Source organism: Aspergillus neoniger, assembly GCF_003184625.1.
Source record: "Aspergillus neoniger CBS 115656 unplaced genomic scaffold BO87scaffold_36, whole genome shotgun sequence".
Classification (NCBI taxonomy): Eukaryota; Fungi; Ascomycota; class Eurotiomycetes; order Eurotiales; family Aspergillaceae; genus Aspergillus; species Aspergillus neoniger.
The window spans coordinates 248,141-263,512 of NW_020291164.1; positions in this window are offsets into that span (position 1 = coordinate 248,141).

Below are 15,372 nucleotides of genomic sequence, written 5' to 3' on the forward strand. Positions count from 1 at the left end.
ATAATATTATATATAAAAAGAAATCTTCTAGTAAGTTATCTGATATTATTATAATTAATTTATAAGATATTATCTTATAAGACTAAGGATTTAGTTAATTATATTATATAGAATAATTCTATTTGAAGATTAAGATGAAGACTATAACTGCTTAAAATAAGAATTATTATAATAAAAATTATAAAATCTTCTAGGATTAGTTATAAATTAAATAATTTAATATTAAATAGATTTTTATGAAATCTTAGAATATTGAACAGCACCAGTCTCAGAATATTAAGATAATTTATTAAATAATATTATAAAGAAATACCTACTTCTATTATACAAATTAATAATAATATAATAGTAAATATAAAATTTATAATAATAATTTTTTTTATAAGAAACTCCTGGCTGTTCAGGTTAATAAAATTAAATTAATAAATTATTGTTAAAGTAATAAATATATAGACTTTAATAATAATAAAAGCAAGAATTTTCTGAGTTTTAATTTTAATAATAATAATATTAATAATAACTGCTGATTAGCATGTTATGATTTAATATATTATTGATTAATTATTAAAAAAGTCTCTTAGTTATAATATATTTCTTTAATAAAAAAGAAATATGAGATCTCAGTATAATAATTATTTAAAAATTATATTTGAATTACTATATATTTTAAATAATTATATATACACAGATTTTACAGGGCTGCTTTTAGATAATTATATAATTTATCTTAAAAAATATATTTAAGAAAGAATTATCCTGGATCTATTTTTTAAAATTTAAAGATATAATTTATTTAATATTGTTTTTCATATTTTAATATCCTGACTCTTCGGGGCCTGGATATAAAGAATAAAATTATTTATATATATAATATTTATAATCCTGAGTTATAGAAAAATATTTAAATATTAAAAATTTTTTATAAGATTATAAGTATCCGCAGTGGAAATATAATTTTTAGTAATTTTAATTTATACTATCTGATATAGGCCGTGCCAGGATATAATTATTAAAAATTAAAAAATAAAAATATAAATTAATTTTACTATTAAGATTAATCTAGAGCTGCTGCTTTCTAAAAAAGTAATTATATATAAAAAAATAATTATAAAATTATTATTAATCTTATATAGATTGTTTCATAATTTATAAATTAATTAATCAACTACTAATTCTGTAAGAATTAATAATAAAATACTACTTATAAATTTATATTAATTTAATTTAATTTTTAATTTATTAAAGCACCTGCACTGGAATAGTAAATTAAATAATTATTAATTAGAAACTATTTTAAAAAATCTTAATTATATATATGTCCTGCTTAGATATAGATATTATATTATTGAATAATATTAATAATATTAATATTATTATATTTTATTTTATATTAGTACTCACGGAAGTAACTAGAATTATAATTTTAAAAAATAAATTATATAATAATTCTATCTAAAATATATTAATAAAATTAAGTAAATAAAAAATAAAGCAGGTATAGAAATAATACATATATATATGTTTAAAAAGATAAAAAAGATTTTATATAATTCAATATCTAGCAGATAAAATAATTACTAAAATATTAAGAATTATATATTATAAATAAATTAAGAAAAAAATAAATTGATATAAAAGTTCTAGTAATTAATAAGATAAACTTATATTAAAAAATCTTCAAAATTCATATTTATGCCTGCCCTATAAAAGTCTAATAATATATTCAATAATATTTGAACTAATAATCTAAAAAAAAGCCAGGCTGTTTTAAGAAATATTTTTTTAAGATTAATGTTATTAATCTAAATATTATAAAATATTATTATCTACTATTATTATATATATTATAGATTATTTTATAAAAGATTTATAGGATTATGTACTAAACTGTACTTTATAAAATATTTAATCTAGATAATATTTTAATTTTAATTTTATGACAAGTACTATCTTAAATTAAGCAGATATTCTTAGAAATATTTAAATATTCATTTAGATTACAAATATTATTATATATATTTTTAAATTTTAATTATAATTATTTTTTCAAAAGTAAATAAAAATATTTATATAAATTTAAAGAATTATTATTCCATAGTCTTACTGAATATAATTAATATTATTTTTAAATTTATCACTACTATATATCTTAATTATCTGGTTAAATATTATAAATTTTTATAATAAAAATATATAAGAAAATAGCAGGGATATTTTTATATATATTAAAATTTTTTCAAAAAGATTTATAGTATTTAATAAAATAAATATCATGTTATAATTCTCCTGATTCTTAGTATATCTAAAACTTATAATAATATCTTATATTTATATTTGGTATATAATTTTTAAAAATAATAAAATATTTTTAATATTTATTAATTAGATTCAAAGCTTTTTCAATAACTGATATATAATTATTATATTAGAAAATATTTCTGAGAAATATTAAATTATAATTAATATTTTAAAGGACTCTTTAGTATTTTTTATATATTATTTATTTAGTAATATTAATATTAATCTGTTCAGCGGCAACAACAGGAATTTTATTATAATTGAATATATAAATAATATCTGTATTCTTATCTAGAGTTTTATTATTTAGAATAATTATTTTTGATTTTACCATATATAAAAATATGCCGAGTAATGGGAATAAATATATAAAATTAAATTTTTATTTATTAAATATTATCTAATTTAACTGGTTTGATAATATATTTTTTTATATTATTTATTTATAATTTTTATATTATAAAACTTAATTAATTATTTTATTTATAAAATATTAAAATTAAGCTTATAAAGAAATTCTAATATTTTAATATTTACTTTAATTTTAATTTATCAGCGAGGACTTATCTAAAATAATTATAAATTAAAATAATTAATTTAATCTTTATTCTATTTTGGATTACTAATTTAATATAAAAAATATTTATCTTAAACTTTTAATATATATATATATTATAATTTTAATTTCTTAATTTCTGTATAGTTACTCCATATAACTTATATTAAATATAAATAAATATTAGAAAATAATATTTAATATTATTATAATTATAGAAAGTATGCAGCACTATATATTCTATTAAATTATTAAAATATTTTATATAATTTTTAATATAGTTCTCGAAGTATATTTTTATATTATGTTTTCTTATTTTATCTTTAAATAAGTTATTAAAAATAGTTATTTATAAATTTCAATATTATTATTTTACCAAGTACTCGGTAATATATATAATTAATAATTAATTATAAAAAATTTTTAAATAAGATTTAATATTTTTATATAAAAATTTAAGATAAATCTTACTTGATTTTTAAGTAGAAATCTAATTAATTTATTTAATTTTAAAATTATCAATTTTATAATAATTTTCTCAAATAAAACCTGCTACAGACAGAGATTATTAATTTTAAAATAAAATATTTAAATAATACTAGTAGTTTGATATAGCTAACTTATTTTATATTTATATTAATAATAGCAATTATAAAGATAATATTAAAATAATAATAATTTTAGGATTTTATATCATCTACTACCCTGTAGACTTTGATTGATATAATATATATAATATATATTAAAAAATTTATTAATATTGATATAGCTCTACTTATTATTAAATAATTATATTTTATAAATTATATTATTAATAATTATAAAATTCTTATCTTAATTACCCTAGTATCTTTAAAATATATATAAATTAATTATTTTATTAATAATTAAGCTATTATCCAGGCTTGTACTAATTTTTTTAATTATTATTTATTAAATTAATATATCTTATAAAATATTGTTATCTATATTAATTAATTTTATTATTTGGTTAGATACTCTTCTTGTAATAACTTTCTGGCTATTAAAAAATCTCTGGTAATAAGTATATTAATTATCTTACTAAGACTAGTATTAAGAATACTATTTAAAAAATATTAATATTAAATATATCAATAAATTAATTTTATTTTTAGTATACTGTATATGCTTTAAGACCTTGATTAATAAAATATAAAAAATTAATAAATAATTAGTAATTTATTAATTTATATAATTTAGATATATAATATATTCTTCTAAAGCTTATTTTTAAAATATTTATCTTATATATAGACTTGTACCAGGCATAAAACTCTATTTTAATATAAATATAAATTAAAAAAGTTATTTTTATAAATTATTTAGATACTATCAGAGTCACAGAATTAATTAAATACTTATATAAAATAGAAGACAGTTAATTTAATATATTTTATTTTTATATAACATGGAGGTATACATATAAAAATATTTAAACTAAAATTTTCTATGAATAATTAAAGATATATACTCAGAATTAGATTTATTAATCTAGCCTGTAAAATAGTATAATTTATTATTATAATATAAATTTTAGGTTAATTCAGGGTCTTACTGAATAAGATACTAGTAAAAAAATAATAATAATAGTATTTTTTTATAAGATTATAGCAGAGTTGGTAAATTTATTTTTTTTATATATTTATTTTTATAATAATACCCCCCAGCCTGCCACGCGGAGGAGAATACTATAGTAAAAATATTTATTTAAAAATAACTAATATAACTGAATGGGTCTTGTATTTTTTAGTAACAAGTAAATTTAATAAATACAACTTCAAGTAAATATAATATAATTCTGTATAGATTAAAGTTTTTTCTGATTTATACAGGCGAAGCAATGCAATATATTAAAATAAATATAATAAGATTTAGAGAATTATAAGTATTTTATATATATAGATATCTTCATGTGTATATCATATGGCTTTAGATATAAGTAATTTTTCTAGTCATCCTGGTAGTGTAATGTCTGGCTGCTAGATTAATACTATCTATTACTCAGCCATTAGAACTGATATAAGCATGTATAAATAAGTCAATCAATCAATCAATCAAGCCACACGGAGAAAGATATTTTATAAATATTTATTTAAAAATAATTAGTATAACTGAACAAATCTTATATTTTTCTAGTAATAAATATAACTAATAAAATCTCAGGTAGATATAGTATATTTTTATATATATTAAAATGTTTTTAATCCATTTAGATAAAGTAATATACAAAATAATCATAAAAAAGTTTTAGAAAAATAAGTATTTTATATATATATTATATAATTATAGATATAAGTATTTCTTCCAGCTCCTCTAGTAGTATAATACCTGGCTGTTAAATTAATATTATTTATTAATTAGTTATATAACTGATATAGGTATATATAGATAAATAAATTAATTAATATATTTAAAACTATTATATATTGATTGATTAATTGATTTATTCAAATATGCTTATGTCAGCTGTACAGCTGAGTGGCAGATAATATTGATCTAGCAGCCAGGCATTATACTGCCAGGATAACTGGGAAAATTACTTATATCTAGAACTATATATAATATCTATATTTATAAATATAAAACACTTGCAATCTTCTAATCTTTTTTAAATTTATCTTAATATATTAATTTGCCCACATGGATCAGAAAAGATTTTAATTTATATAAGAATAATATTTTATCTGAGACCTTGTTTATTAGATTTATTTACTGCCAGGAGAATAAAATATCTATTTAATTATAATATTAATTATTCTTATAAAAATATTTTTACTATAGTATCCTCCTCTGTATAGCTAGCAGGGGGAGTATTTTTATTAAGATAAATATATAAAAAGATAGGATTACTGCTATTTTATAAAAAATATTATTAATGATATTTTATAAGAAATGATTATTATTTTTTCTAGTATCTTATTCAGTAGAGCTCTGAATTAGCCTAGAATTTAGATTATAATAATAAATTATATTACTTCGCGGGCCAGACTAATAAATCTAATTTTAAATATATATTCATAATTACCTACAGAAAGTCTTGATTTTAATGTCTTCATACTCATATATTATATATATAAATATAAAATATATTAAATTAATTATTTTTCTATATTTTATCAGTTAAGATATTAAGATAGGTATAATATATTAAAAATAAGATTAAATATTAAAGTTAATATTATTCTGCAGTTAGATAATATTTGTAGTATTAGATTGAATAAAATAATTAGTATATTCATTACCGGGAATTGTTTTATAATTCAAAAGTTATTACAGGAAGATTATCCAGCTACAATAATAAAATTAATTGATATATGTACAGTATATTAATTTAATGAATAATAGTTAAAGAGGTCAGTACAGGTTTAAACAATAATCTAATTATTAATAAAAATAATTATATTATATATCTCAGATAATACAGATATTAATATAATAAACAAATTAAGGCTGGGACTCTTAGTCTAATTTATAAACAACAATTATTTAATAAAAATTAAAATTATATTAATACTAATAAATTATATATATATATATTATATATTATACTAAAGCCTACAGGGCAGTTAACTGTATAAAATCTTATAATTATTATTTTATTAATATTATCTTTGTAATTATTATTATCTAGATAAATTTATAAGAAAATCATAAGTTATTAATATTATTAATTATATTTTCTTAAATTTATAATCTCTGTGTGCAGCAGGTTTTATTAGAGATATTATTATAAACTTAATATTTTAAGAAATAAAATAAGATTTATTTCAAGCTTTTATAAAAGAATATCAGATTTTACTTGAGATTTCTTTTATAATTAATTATTAATTATATCTGTTCAAAATATTTAATAAAGTACTAATACTAGGATCTACAGGTAATTATTTTTTATATAATTTATTTTAAAAAAAATAAGGAAATATAATATAAGAAATCTCAAGAGCTAAATTAAATATTATATAAAATGTTTTTATAATTTAATAGAATATAATAATACTAGATACTTTCTATAGCTATAATAATATTAGATATTATTTTTTAAAATTTTTCATATTTTATATAAGCCATATAAAGCAGCTATATAAGAATTAAAAAAATTAAATCTATAATATATATATATTAAAGATTTAGAAAGAATATTTTTCACATTAAATTAATAATTAAAGACAGGACAGAGACTAAATTAATTATTTTCATTTATGATTATTTTAAATAAATTTTTCTTAATAGATTAAGAGAGATTAAGATTAATATCAAGATAACAAAACTTTTTTATAAATTCAATTTTAAGTTTTTATAAATAAAATAGTTTATTAAATTTTATAATATAAGAATTATAGATAATAAATATAAAAACATATTATTTAATTAAATGAGATTATATTTTATTAATTAGTAAAAATCTAAATATATATATATATATCAGCATATTTATGTGTATATTAAAATTAAGATATAATTATTTTGAATAATAAAATCTTAAAGAAATATGAATATTATTTATATATTTAATTAGAAGAATATTTTTATTATTATTACTAAGCAGATTAGTATTCTAAAATAAATAAAATATAATAAATGAATAAAAAGTCATATGAAATGTTAATTATAATTTAATATTTTCTGAAAATTTTTCAATGTAGTAATAATTGTATATTAATCATTAGAAAATTTTTAAAAGTAATAAGTACCAGTAGCACCTGCTACTTTTAAAATTTATATAATAAATATAAATATAAAATATTATTATAAGTTCTAGATATATTAAAAATTAAAAAAATGTAATAAAATATTTAATTTATTAAGTAATATAGATCTTCTTTGTAAAATATAATATATATTTATAAAAATATTCCTGCTATTCTTCTATATATTTTTTTAATAAAAACGTATGAGATTTATTTAAATAATTAAAATATATAATATCAATAAATTTGAAAATCTTATTAGTTATGTTGAATAAGATTATAAAATAATAATTTTTTAGATTTTTATAATTATTTTTATTTAGCTTCTGTAATACAAGCATAATTAAAATCTAAAATTATATAAAATAATATTTATTTCATTTGAGGCAGTATTTATTATAGAATAAAGATTAAAATATTATCTAGGTTAAATACTTTTTAAAATATAATTTAATATATAGTTCTACAGATTTCTTATAAAATAATTTATAATATATATAATAATAATAAATAATTATATTTTATAATATTACTCAGATCAGTAGTATTAATTTTAAAAAATATTTTTTAAGATAGTCTAGCTTTCTTCATCAAATTACTAATTAAAATATTATTTAATATAGTACTAAAATATTATATAACAGATATAAATACTAGTTTTCAATATTTTTTTAATAAAAATTTATTTTATTAATTACTAGAATTGTTATACACATTTGTTATTTTCTTTATCTTATTTATAATATATAATTTTTAATATTTTAACAGTTATTTTACTTATTAAATATTAGATTATATAAAATATTTGCTTATTCTTTTTTAAATATATATATTTATATTATTTTTATATCTGCTTAATATTTTTCTTTATTTATTTAATTTTACTAATATATTATAAATAAGAATATTATATAATCTGCTTCTTTAGAACTATATTATTAATCATCTTTATAAATACTGGTATAAAATAAAATATAATAATATTAATATCATTTAATAATATAATATCCATATTCAAGGAGGATATATATATAATTAAAATCTTTTTAAATAAAATTTTAATTAATAATTATTTAATTTTAGTGTTCCAGTACAGGTGCTTTAATATTATTAATAAATTACCTCTAGGCATGTCTTTCTATATTTATAAATATAATTAAAAGTATAATATATATAATTCTTATTAATATTATTCTTATAAAAAGAGTTAATACTCTTATAATCTTCTACATAATATATATAAATTGAATATTTATAATACAATACAATACAATAATCTTAGTTATAAATTATAATATTAAAATTATTATTATTAAATAAAATTCTTATACAGATAGCTTGGCTGACAGTATAATATTATTAAATTATATTATTAATATAAATAATTTTTCTGGATAACTTTTTTCTATAATCTAATTTATTTAATACATATAATATTTATTAATATAGTAGTTTATTAATTGAGATTAATAGTAAGCAGATAATCAGCTAGCTTATATTAATAAGAGCTATGATATATTTATAATATTTAAATATTATATTTATTTTTACAATCCTGATTCAGAGAGTATTTATATAATAAAAGATTTTACTATTATTTAAAAAAATTATTTAGCTGTAATCTTAGAGTTTAAGATCTTAGAATTATTATAAATAATAATATTTTTTGAACTTAATTAATCAGATTCTGATTCCCGTATTAAAATAATTAAATTATTATATTAAAGATTTTTTATATATATAATTCTAGATTCTCTACTAGAGGTTTTAATTTAGCTAGAATTCTAGAGATCTTATAAGAATTAATTAAATCAGACTAATATTATTATTTTTAATCTATATCTTATCAAGTTAGTTAAATACGTATAATCTAGAGATTAATATAAAGTTTTATTTTATTATTCTTAAATATAAGTATAATATTCCAAAAGTTTAAGAATTTACTTTTTAGAGACTTATATCTATTATTACTTTTCTGATAATATTTGAGATTATTAATATTTTCTAGTAAAATATTTACTTGTATATATAAATTCTTATATGTATTTAACTTAATTATTTAAGACTATAACTCTTCTAGTAATTCTTTATAATATTATAGTTATACAACATAAAAAAAACACCAGAAAAGTGATGTAAATGGTCTTAGAAGGCAGTTAAATATAATCTTTCAAGGATTTTGACCCCTAGAAAGCCTTGGTAGGTATAAGGGTGAATATAATGAGATAGTGTGAAGAGTATGCCTTATTCGCGAACACGAATGTAGGGTTGATTTTCTTAAAATATTATTGCTAACTATCTTCTTCCCTCTATCCGCGAATAGTAGAGTATTCGCAGGTAGCCTGTGGGTCACGTGATGAACACTAGCCAAGCCTCGCGGCAGGACTGTTATCAGTATGGATATTCCTCGTGATTAAGTTATCGCGAGGGTTATAAGGATTTGTGTCCTTACAGTAGGTGTGATTTTACTAGGATGCTAGGTTTTTTGAGAAGGCTAAAACTATATATATAATAATACTAGTATCCTGTAAAATATACTTACTAATTTTTTTTAAAAAAATTAAAATCTTGGAAAAATTATATTTAACTGCTTTTTAAGATTACCTATAATATCTTTCTAATATCTTTTTTAAATTATATGATTAAAATATTATAAAGATCTAGAAAGATTATATACAAGATCATATATATATATACTTATATCTTATTAAAGAATATTAATAGTTTTCAATATTTTTAAAAGAGTAATAATATATATAAATCTCTAAAAAATATCTTCTTAAATCTAAATATCATAATTATATTTATGAAAAGAATAATAAGGGCCCTCTTCAAAAATATACTTATAAAAAATCTTATAGAAATTAAAAATATTATATGCTTATAATAAACTGACTAGGTTAAACTAATTAGATTTATTATGATATTAGAAAATAAAGATTCTATATATTTAACTAGCTTAATAAAATAAATAAACAATATTAATTTAATTTTAATTAATTTTTACAGGAATCTTGATCCCGGTCAAGTAAAAATTCCTAATAAAGAACTTAAAATTATATATATAAGATTTTTAATAGAATATATTGTTCAGCTGCTTTGATATAAAGATTAAATATTAATTAATAAAATCATAGATTAATAAATATAATTTTAATACATACTTATAATCATCTATGAAAAACTTTAATTTGAATATATATATATATATCTGTTTAATATATCTATACAAATAAAATATATTAGATTAATTATTTTTTATTATACGTGGATATATAAATAACTTTATAATTATAATTTTAATAATATTAAACTAACTAATAAAAGTAATTTTTTAAATTCATATTTCATATTAGAATAGAGCTTTAGACCTGGTTAATATGATTTAAAATAAATATTTCAATTGAATTATAGGATTCTTTATATATTAAAATTATATAACTTTATAATTAAATATATTTTATATATCTTATTAATTAAAAACTTAAGATGTATGTAGCATGGTGAGAATAAGATTAATCTATCAAAATTGATATTATATATAATTAGATAGTATTCTTAGTACTGGTTTTAAATAAAATAAATAATATATTCAATATTAAAAATTTTTTAATAAATAGAAAGTTATTATAAGCAGATTATCTAGCTAAGACATTAAAGATAATTAAGTGTTATAATATAAAAAAGAACCAGGACGCCTGTAAGGGCATATCTACTAAAATTATTTAAAAATTAAAATTCTTAGAAAGTTGTATTTAACTACTCTTTGTGACTATTTATATCATTTTCCTAGTAATTTTTGATATAATATAATGATAATATTATAAAAAGCTACTAGGATGGCTATATAGCTTTAAATAATAAAATTAATTATATATAAGAATTTACAGATTCGAGCGAACATTTTACTAAATAGTATTAATAATCTTAAATATTATTTAAAAAATAATGATAAATATAAATCTTTAGAAAGTTTTTTCCTGACTTTTTTAGATATTATAATTATATTAATGAAAAGAATAGCAAGAAGTTTCTTTTTTAATAAAATGATAAAAAATTCTATAAAAATTAAAAATATTATATATTTATAATCAATCAACTAGATTAAATTAAATTTCATTATAACATTCAAAAGCAGGGATTTTATACCTGTCTTAATTCTATACTTATATTTAGAAATAATAAAACAAATATTTCTAATATCAAGATTTCCAGAATTCCAGCTAAGTTAAAGTCTTTAGTAAAAAATTTAAAATTATATATATGAAAATATATGAAATAAAAAAATTAAAACATGATTACTCTGATACGGAAACCAGGGTTTGATTAAACTAATAAAGATATTATTATCTATAAGAATCTCAAGATATTAAATTATAAAATTATAATTAAAAAATATTTTTTTAAGAAATGATATACTTCATTATATATAGTTTATTACAAAATTTAATAATAATTATACTGCCAGCAGGAACATTTATACAAAGATTTTAAATAATAATAAGAATTCTAATATTATAAAATTATATATATTGAATGATTGATTGAGTAATTGATTTATTCATTATAAAAGAAGATTACATGACCTCAAATCTAGTTATCTAGCTACCCAGTCACCTCCTTGTATAATTAGCTAGTTAGTCTATATATATATGTATATGGATAATAACAATTATATTATCATTTAAAGAAATTTCCCTAGTTATAATCTTGTAGTTTAAGATCTTAGAATCTTTATAACTAATATTATGTTCATTAATTTAATTATTTAAATTTTACTTTCTATATTAAAGCAGTAAGATTATTATATTAGAATTTATATACAAATATATATCGTTTTGAATTCTTTGCCAGAGATTTTAGTTTAACTAAAACTAAGATTTTTAAATATTATAAATATATCATAATGTTCAACAATATATCATAATGTTTATTAGTATATTATAATGTTTATTAATATAAATGTTAATATAATCAATAAAAACAATCTCTTAAAATTCTAATATGACTTAATTAAATATCTGTTTATTAGTAATATTTGATACTTAATTATTATATTAATAAATATTATACATATCAGTTAAGAATATTTTTGAAAGAACCAGCACCCTGCAAAAGCACGCCCACCAACGCTTTTCAGAGTTAAATAATCCTGAAAAATTACATATAACTGCTTTTTAACACCATCTGTATTAATTTCCAGTATTTTTTCATATTATATAGCCTTATATAATGTTGTAAAGAATTACTGGAAAAATTATATAATCTTAAATAATCAAACTGACTGTATATAAGAATTTATATATTTAAGTGAATATTTTACTGGACAATATTAATAATCTTAAATATTTTTAAAAGAATAATAATAGACATAGGCCTCTGAAAAGTATTTTTCTAATTTTTTTAGATATTATAATTATATTTATGAAAAAGGTAGCCGGGCCCTCTTTCCTAGATATAATTATAAAGAATTTTATAAAGATTAAAAATATTATATACTTATAATAAGCTGATTAAATTAAATTAATTAAATTTATTATAGTTTCAAAGAACAAGGGATCTGCTCTTATATTTTTAATATTATATTTATATTTAAAAATAATAAAATAAGAATTTATATTAATATCTGGATTATATGTATATATTCAATTTAATAAAATGTAAATAAAAAATACTAATCTTATTCAATTAATTTTTATAAAAATCTTTAAAATCTTGGTTAAGCTGGGGCCTCTGGCAGAGAATCTGAAATTATATATATAAAGAATTTCTAGTATAATAGTTTAATTATTCTAATATAAAAATTAAAATTTAATTAATTAAATTAATAAAAATATTATTGTTTATAAAAATTCTAAAATCTTAAGCTACAAGATTATGGCTGGACAGATTTTTTGAAATAATAATTTATTTTTATTATATATAATATAAAAAATATAATATATTTTATATATATAACCACCCCCTGGATCAAAGTTTTGGGTATAAATATAAAATTTAGATATTATAAATATATTATAATTTTTATTAATATAAATATTAATGTAATTAGAAAGAACAATTTTATAAAATATTTATATAAACTAGCTAAATACTTACTATTAATATCCATTATCAAATTATTATATTAATAGATATTATATATGTTAGTTAAATAAGACCTTAGAAAAGAATTATCTAAACAAATTATTCTTTTATATTAATAATAGAATTTGATAATACTTACACTGCTAGCTGGATTATTTATATAAAACTCATATTTAATAATAATAATTTTAATATTATAAATATAAAAATTATATATATATATATTATTATTGCTGTAAGTACCCGGCCTGTATATATTATATAAAAATTATAAAAGTATTAATCATTTTATAAAAATAATATCAATAAGAGTTATGTACGCTGTATTTTTTATAATAAAAAATATTATATTTTTAATTATATTTATAAATATAGAAAAATATATCTAGAAATAATTTATTAATAATATTAATTTATATTATTAGACTTTCTATTAATCTTCTAGTTAAATATTATATATAAAAAGAAGTTTTTTAATAAATTATCTAATATTATTATAATTAATATATAAGATATTATTATTATTTTATATAGCTGAGGACTCAGTTAATTATATTATATAAAATTAAACTATATCTACTTAGAAATTAAGAAAAAGATCATAATAATTTAAAATAAGAACTATTATAATAAGAATTCTAAATATTTCCAGACCTAATTATAAAATAAATAATATTATTATAAGTAAATTAAAGAAAAAGTCAGTTTATACAGGACGTCTGGTATTGGATATAATAAATATATACTAGAAATAATTTTAAACCTATCTTTATACATGTTCAATGTGGTTCCAGTAATATAAATAATTAAAAAGATAGCTATATCATTCTAAACAATATTCTTTTAAGATTGGTATTACTGATTTAAATAATATTATAATACATGGTTATTCATTACTGTTATACATGCTGCAAATTACTTTGTAAAAAAATCTATAAAATTATATATTATATTATATTTTAAAAGATATCTAGCCTGCACAGTATTCCAAATCCTATCTTATGATAAGTATTATTTTAAATTGATTAAGTAAATAAAATTATTTGATATATATCTGGATTATAGTTATTTTCTTAAATTATTTTTATATATAAATTACAATTATTTCATAGAAGCCAGATAAGGATAATTATATTAATTTAATAAATTATTATTTTATAGTCTTGCTGAAAATAATTAATGGAATTTTAAAATTTATTATTATTAGATATCTTAGTTATTTATTTAAGTATTATAAACTTCTACTATGAAAATATATAAAAAATAATAAAGATATTCTTTATATATATATTATTTTTCCTCTTAGAAAAGGTCTATATTATTTAATAAGATAAATATTTTATTATAGTTAATATTTTATAAGATTTATTATTATTTTTTATATTTTATTCTATAATACTGATTTGCTTAGTAAGAATAAAAATAATAAAAATTAATTTAATTTAGCTGACAGATATTTTTTTAATAGAATATATAAATAATATTTATATCTTTATTCAGAGTCTTATTGATTAAAATAATCTTTTTTAATTTTAATATATGAATGAGTGTGCTAAGTAGTAAAAAGAAATATATATATTCAAAATTTTATTTATAAATATAATCATTTGTTTGAATTATATATTCTTATATTAATTATTTACAATCCCTATATTGTAGAGCTTAATTAACTATTTTATTAATCAAATATTAAAATTAAGCTTGTAAAGAAACTTTGATATT